At 39.0% G+C, this 7,215-nt stretch overlaps 1 protein-coding gene across 6 annotated transcripts in view; it reads right to left on the bottom strand.

The window, feature by feature from the left end:
* KCNMB2 (potassium calcium-activated channel subfamily M regulatory beta subunit 2) overlaps nt 1-6,922 on the bottom strand; it is a 226,203-nt gene extending 219,281 nt beyond the window's left edge. For all 6 annotated transcript variants that reach the window (XM_025869473.2, XM_073896989.1, XM_073896976.1 and 3 more), the window contains exon 1: nt 6,614-6,922. The gene's annotated coding sequence lies outside the window, so the exon portion shown is untranslated. The remainder of the gene's footprint in view (nt 1-6,613) is intronic.
* Between the last annotated feature and the right edge of the window lie 293 nt (nt 6,923-7,215).

The following is a 7,215-nucleotide window of genomic DNA, read 5'->3' on the forward strand; positions in this document are numbered from 1 at the left end:
TTCCTTCCTTCCTTCCTTCCTTCCTTCCTTCCTTCCTTCCTTCCTTCCTTTCTTTCTTTCTTTCTTTCTTTCTTTCTTTCTTTCTTTCTTTCTTTCTTTCTTTCTTTCTTTCTTTCTTTCAGATTTTATTTATTTATTTGACAGAGAGAGAGCACACAAATAGGGGGAGCGGCAGGTAGAGGGAGAGGGAGAAGCAGGCTCCCTGCTGAGCAAGGAGCCTGATGCCAGGTTGGATCCCAGGATCCTGGGATCATGACCCAAGCTGAAGGCAGACACTTAACCAACTGAGCCACCCAGGTGTCCCAGATAAAGTTCTTTTAACATGAATCTATAAAATTGGGTTTGGTATCTCAGAAAAGCCTGTATTTTCTTGATTTTTCCAGAATTGCTTCTTGCATTTTGGGTCTAATCAGAAATGAGCAAATGTGAAGCATTTCCAGAAATTCTGTTTCTGGTGATGGCCAGGTGCTCAAACACCTTGAGCTTTTATGTGATACCTTAATGCTTATGTGGTTCTTAAAATGTATCTATGGGATGACTTTAGCGGCATGCAATGCCAAGAAATAAGACCTAAAGGACATACTTGAAACCAAATCTCTCAGTGCCATTATATATATATATATAATGTTTAAAGTTTCATTTAAGATAATAAAGGGAAGATAGGTACTATGTGTTGTACCCACGCATGGTGTTAAGAGCTATGCACAGACTACCCCATTTAATCTTCACAACCCCATAACCGATGTGCTATTTCTACCTATATTTCTGCTGAAGCAAAGGAGGCTCAGGGAGGTTTTGACAACTGGCAATGGGCAGAAGTGGGATTCAAACCAAAGTCTTCAGGGCTGTGAAGCTTGGGTTTCAACATTCCCTTATACTGCATGTCTAAAGACTGAGGTTCTCTTAATGAGTAAATTAGTGTTCATTTAACTTTTTTCACAGGAGTTTAAATCTCCTTTTTGTTCGGGGAAGGAATACATGAAGCACCCACATTGTTCACAGAGGAAAGAAAAATCTTTTCTTCGGATTCTGCCCTTTAAAAAATTCCCCTAATCACTGGCAGCCTTTAGTCACTAAATACATTAAAGAAGGTTAATCTGTCATTCTATTTGTGAGGAGTCTCTATGGCTAAAGGGAGATTAAATTTCGATAGTTTATGAGTTCTTTGACCTTGAACAGTGTGAGTAACTTTTACACCGCAGTTTTCTTGGCTGTTCAATGAAAAATATAGTATCTACTATTCGAGCATACTGTGAGGATAAAATGACAATAACAGTGAGGACACTATTACTTTTTTTTTTTTAAGATTTTATTTATTTATTTGAGAGAGAGAGAATGAGAGATAGAGAGCACGAGAGGGAAGAGGGTCAGAGGGAGAAGCAGACTCCCTGCTGAGCAGGAAGCCCGATGCGGGACTCGATCCCGGGACTCCAGGATCATGACCTGAGCCGAAGGCAGTCGCTTAACCAACTGAACCACCCAGGCGCCCCAGGACACTATTACTTTTTAAACATCTCCTCTGTGCCAAGTACTCTAACGAGGCACTGATTCACGTGATCACATTTAATCTCTAATCCAAAGAGGTACCAGTGAGGTAACTGAGGCTCCGTGAGATTTTAAAAAATTGCTCCTAGTCACATAACTATGAAGTAGAGAAGGCGAGAGTCGGATCAAGCCTCTCTCTTCCTACAGCTTGGACTTGTCTTAGATGCTGTGTCCTTTTCATATCACACTACCTCTCTAGAAATATTGGACTTTATTATTTGTACCCACTTTGGACAATAAGATTATTTGATTATACTTTAATTATTTGAAGACATGTACTTTATGAATGCTAGAGAGGTCACTATTAACAAGACTGTGAGACTAACCATGCTGATTCTGAGAGCAATAAAGGGAATGTAAATGACTAGTACCATTATTAGTTAATGTTGATTCCTATTGCTAAATAAAGTACTGGGACTTGTATGCTCAGAAAGGGGTATTGAGCCCAATTGTATCTTCCAACCTGGTTTTGCCATACTTTCTCTCATCACTAGCAGAGAACAGAGAAAAATATAGAACATGTTTATGTCCATAGTTATTTGTACAGATCTGTGAAGATGTCTTTTTGAAAAAGGAGTCATTTTCGGATAAGATCAAGTTAAGGCAAATTGAATTTTTATTTGCTTTGACATAGATTGGAATCAGTGATGTGATATTTTTTTTCCCTCCGTGTGTAGAGAGGAGAAAGAAAATCATCTTGATAAATCTCCTTGACTTTCCTCAAGGTGTTCAGTATCTTTCTCTTTGGAAAAAGCAAGAGGGCATTTTGACACGGCTTTGACCCTCAGGTTGATAAACTTATGCTTGTAGCCTAATGCTATGAAGATTTTGACGGGGACAAATATTCAGTTCCTATATTCATCAGTTTATTCATTTGACAATCAATGCTATAGATCTGGGAACACAACGAAGTCGCTGTTCTCATAGAGTTTACATTCTAGCAGGAGAGACACAGACAATAAAAATTCAACATATAGTAAGTTGGGGGATAATTTGGTATGCTATGGAGAAAAAACAGGGACTTGGAATAGGAAGCGTTCAAGAGGGTATGATTTAAAAGACTTTTAAGGAAGTCTTCTCTGATAAAGGGACATTTGGCAGAGACCTGAAGAAAGTGAGACTGAGTCATGTGGCTGTGTAGGGGAAGAGTTTTCCAGGTAGTGGCCATAGGCCCTGAGGTTTGAGGGTACATGGCAGGCTTGAGGAAGAATCAGAAAGCCAGTGTGGCTGAAGTAAAGTGCTAGAGGGAGAATGGAAGGCAAGGGGCGAGTGAAGAACCCCGGACTGATCACACATAGCCTGTGGACCACTGTGAGGATCTGGCTCTTATCTGTAGTCGGATGGGAAGATGTTGAAGGCTTTCAAGCAGAAGATACTATGATTTAACTTCAACACGGGAACAGCCACTGGTGTTGGATACAGAATAGAATGTGTGTGTGGGAGCAGGGGAGACAGAAGCAAAAGCTCAATGAATGGTGAACGTATTGCTATAATCTGATGGTGGGTGGTAACTTGCCCATAGTGGTAGCAGTGGGAATAATAATTAAACTCTAGATACAGTTTGAAGGTAGAAGCAATGGGATTTTCTGTTCTGTGTGAAGGGAAGAGAAGATTCAAAGAGGATTCCAAAAATTTTCTTCTGAGCAAGTGGAAGAATCGAATTTCCATTTCCATACATAGGGGAAAATAGGAGAGGAGAACATTTTGTGTGGATATTCAGAAATTCGATTTTGAACATGTTGTGTGAAGTGCCTATAAGACATTTAAGTGGAAATGTTATATAGGTAGTTGAATTTGTAAGTTTGGCGATTAGGGGAAAAATCCAGTTTGGGGATTAGAATTTGTGAACTCTCTGTGTATGGTTAGTTTCTAAGGTCTTGAGATGAGGTTGGAGTCATTTAAGAAGTGTAAGTGTAGATAAAGAAGAGATTTACCGTTGAGCCATGGACCACTCCAACATTTAAAGATTTAGAAGACAATTAGGAGCCAGCAAAGGAGATTGAAAAATTCTCTATCGATAAAGTAGGGAGAATTACACACACACACACACACACACACACACACACACACACACACACTCCTTTTCTGGTAAACTTGGGTTAAGAAGTAGGAGACATCAGTCTTCTAGAAAGGATGATGCCAAGTTTTTGTGATGTGACAACCAAGAAACCCAAGGAGAAAGGGGCTCTGATAAGGGTACTAGCACTTCTGCTCAATCTTGCTCAGACCAACAAATGACTTTAGAATTTGGGGTGAAGATAAAGTGGATGATATGAAGTATGATAATGGGGAAAAGAGGGCAACATGGTTGCAAACGGAGATAAAACTCCATAAGTCTCCTTGTGACTATTAATACAATACCTGCTTTTTGAAAAAAATTAGTAACTATAAGTAAATAAAGAGAATAAAATGCACCAATAATATACACTAAGAGAACTTCTAACATTTTGGTATACTTTTTTTCTAGGTTTTTCATATACACATATGTATAAAAATTAGGATTATATTGTATAGACATTATTATAGTCTTTTTAACTTGATATAATAGCAAGACAATTTTTGGAAGATTCGTTTGTTAGCATCTTTTGGTAAGAGGAAAAAGCTGATCAAAGAGAAGATTGTGTTAGCTTGAGAAATGACTGGTCCAATAAAGTAGAGTATGAATGTGTGTGTGTGTGTATATGAGAGAGACAGAAAATTAGGGTGATTGTGGACTTGGTGAATTGTGTCTTGGTGACTGATACCTTGGCTGTGTTACCTGTAGGGACTGAGAAAACAAGGCTGACTAAAGCTTTGCTTATTTTTTATGTCTGGGGGGATTCTGGACTTGTTTTCTGGATAGCTGGAGAATTGTTGGTTTTTCATTACTAGATGGCAGCACAAACTGAAAGGGAAAAATATGTGTAAATGCTTTGGTTGATATCTACCAATGTAAAGAGGTAATGAAATTAATTTGTAATACAAAGTAGGTTGTTTTGACTAAATTACTTAGTTTGGTTTTCCCCACATCTTACGAAGAAAGTAAATTCCATATTTCCTCTATGTTTTTCATATTGTGGGTCCAGTCTAGACACATATACCTTGAAGATTTTATATAGGAATTTTTCCATAAATCCGTGAAAATTGTGAAAAGTCAGTTTATCAGTAAGGTGTTATGAGCATGATTTTTCCTATTGACAACTTTTATGGCACAGACTGATTCTAAAATAAATGCTTGATGAGATTAGATTCAGAAGATATTGGCAAGACGAGAGCCAGTGAAAATCTCTTTCAAATAAATATAATTAATGAAAACAATAGAAATAATATTCAGTTGTAAACTTCTGACAGCAGTATGTAAAGTGTGTGTGTGTGTGTGTGTGTGTGTGTGTATTTCTGTTTGTGTATCACAAAGCTCTCTGGTTATGTATGGGTTCTTGATTGGTGAACACAATTGGCTAGAGGATGGGACTTTACAAGGTCAAGGTCACACATTCCACTGGCCACATAGAGGCAGAAAACTATGTCACAGTCATCAATTGCATCAGAAATTTTATATAGTTTTTTCATGACCATGTATTCTTGGTCACAAAACAATGAGACAAGAGAGTTGGGTTGGCTCAATAATATTAATCACACTATTAGGAAAAATAGGCATGCGACTTTAAGCATAGATGCCATACCCTACAGGGCAATGATTTCAACTTTGTGAATGGCAGTATATACACAGACGCTCACAAATGTACAAACTCAACTGCATTAGACGAGAGAAAAAGCCCTACTTAGCCTTAACTCCAATATTAGCTGAAAACAAGCATACCATAACTGTCTCTCACTTTTTTCCTAGTTAATACTGCGTTAATATCAAAGTTTTAGAAGAATATCAACATTCTTTTATAAATATACCATTATTCTTTGTATCTTTATTATTCATTATAATCAAATCAGTGCATCAGAATCTAGGGTTTTTCAAAATCGAAAGCAACATCTTTACATTTTGGAGTTTGGGAAGTCCATCGGGGGAAATAGTGCAACAGCACCGAGAAATGCACTCACTACATTTCTGCCACTTCACATTGAGGGTCATATGCAATGACAAATGCTGAAACTTGCACCATAGATCAAGTTGGGGAAACAGGAGTTTCTGACCATTGCCTTTTTGCTTTAAAAATCTCACCCTATGATTTCCTGACATTGCTTTTTCTGTTCGAGCTATACCAATCCCATAATAAAGTACAAAACAGTGTAAGTTCCTCTGCAAACCCACTCATGATCTGCTCGACTTTGGAACCCAACTGCCCTCTCATCTATCAAGGATAATTGTGCTTTTATGGTATTCGTTAAAAAAAAGGAGAAGAAAAGAAAAAGGTACAACGTCAAGTCCATAACCTCTAACGAATCACTATTTCCATCTGCAGCCTGGCAATAGCCTAAAAGCAGGAACAGGAAGAGAAAGCCCCTTCTTTTAATCTAAAACTCTTGCAAAACCGTTAACACAAACAGTGTGGATCAGCCTTTCAATATGCAAAATGGACGAAGGTACCCAATTTTCTTTGCTAATAAATTAAATCTGAAGTAGTTCTCTATCGGGGACATCGTTGTAATCTTTCAGTTTCCCCCTTTAAAAATTAGACGCTGGTTATCAAAGCACATTGGCCATGGGAATAAAATATTTATCTAACAGGTTTCAAGTCTCAACGACCACTTCCTCTTCTTGATTTTTCTTAGACCTTTATGCCTCCCACCTAACACAGTCTTCCCTCAACCCTACCGACAGCCCAGCTGACACCACAGATAAGAAGCGAACTGTTTTTTCCGTGACCTCTAAGCATTCTACTCCAAGGGAAAAGCAACGTGGAATGCACACTCAGCAGGATACGAGCCCAGAGCCAGTTTGTCCTCGAGGCATTTCTGCCATAAAATCTAATACTATTCACTGTGTTTTGCTCTAAGCTGATCCGTCCCCTACTCCCCTCTCTCCCCTTCCTGCTCTCACTCTGCACCTGGCTGCAATTCTTGACCCACAGGCACACAGCAAACAAAAGCCCGAAACAGCAACAGATTCCTTTGTTTTACATGCAAATCCTACCTCCGGTAGTTGTCACATCTTCCTCAAAAGCCACGCTTAATTTTTAATGACAGCGATCCAGTGCAGTCCTCCAAAGAGCCACCGGTAATCATCATTGCCTCGCGTGCCTAAAGCCTTTCTGGACCATTAATGTCACAACCCTTGCTAACTCATAGCTTTAATACTCTCTGCTCAAAATGTCTGAAAGAGTTTGGGAGGACAATAGGAGTGACAGGCACGCTAGACAGCCATGCTTGAAATTAGTTATCAGAAGCTCCGTGAAAGCTGCTTCATACTGTTTTTAAAGCGTGCAGGAGGTAGGATTTATTAGCCTATGATAGGCATGCTGTTTCTGTTTTTATTAAATACTGTAATAGGCTGTCTGTTAGCAATGCTGTGATAGGTCCAACATCACTTCCCACTGCTTTCGAATTCTCATATTAAAAAGGGAGAGAGGGCTCAGACTTCCTTAGGAGACCGAGGCGGACACCACCCTGCCTACTGGATCGGATCCAGATCCTCTATAACTACAGGGGAAAGAATTCCTTGTGCAAATGCTATTTTTACGTGGAAAGCGAAGTTGGGAATAAACACTTTAGGGTTCCCCAGACAATTCTCTCACT

The sequence above is a fragment of the Callorhinus ursinus genome, unplaced genomic scaffold, assembly GCF_003265705.2.
Source record: "Callorhinus ursinus isolate GAN/ISIS: 27379988/994484 unplaced genomic scaffold, GSC_fseal_2.0 scaffold1, whole genome shotgun sequence".
NCBI classification, from domain to species: domain Eukaryota; kingdom Metazoa; phylum Chordata; class Mammalia; order Carnivora; family Otariidae; genus Callorhinus; species Callorhinus ursinus.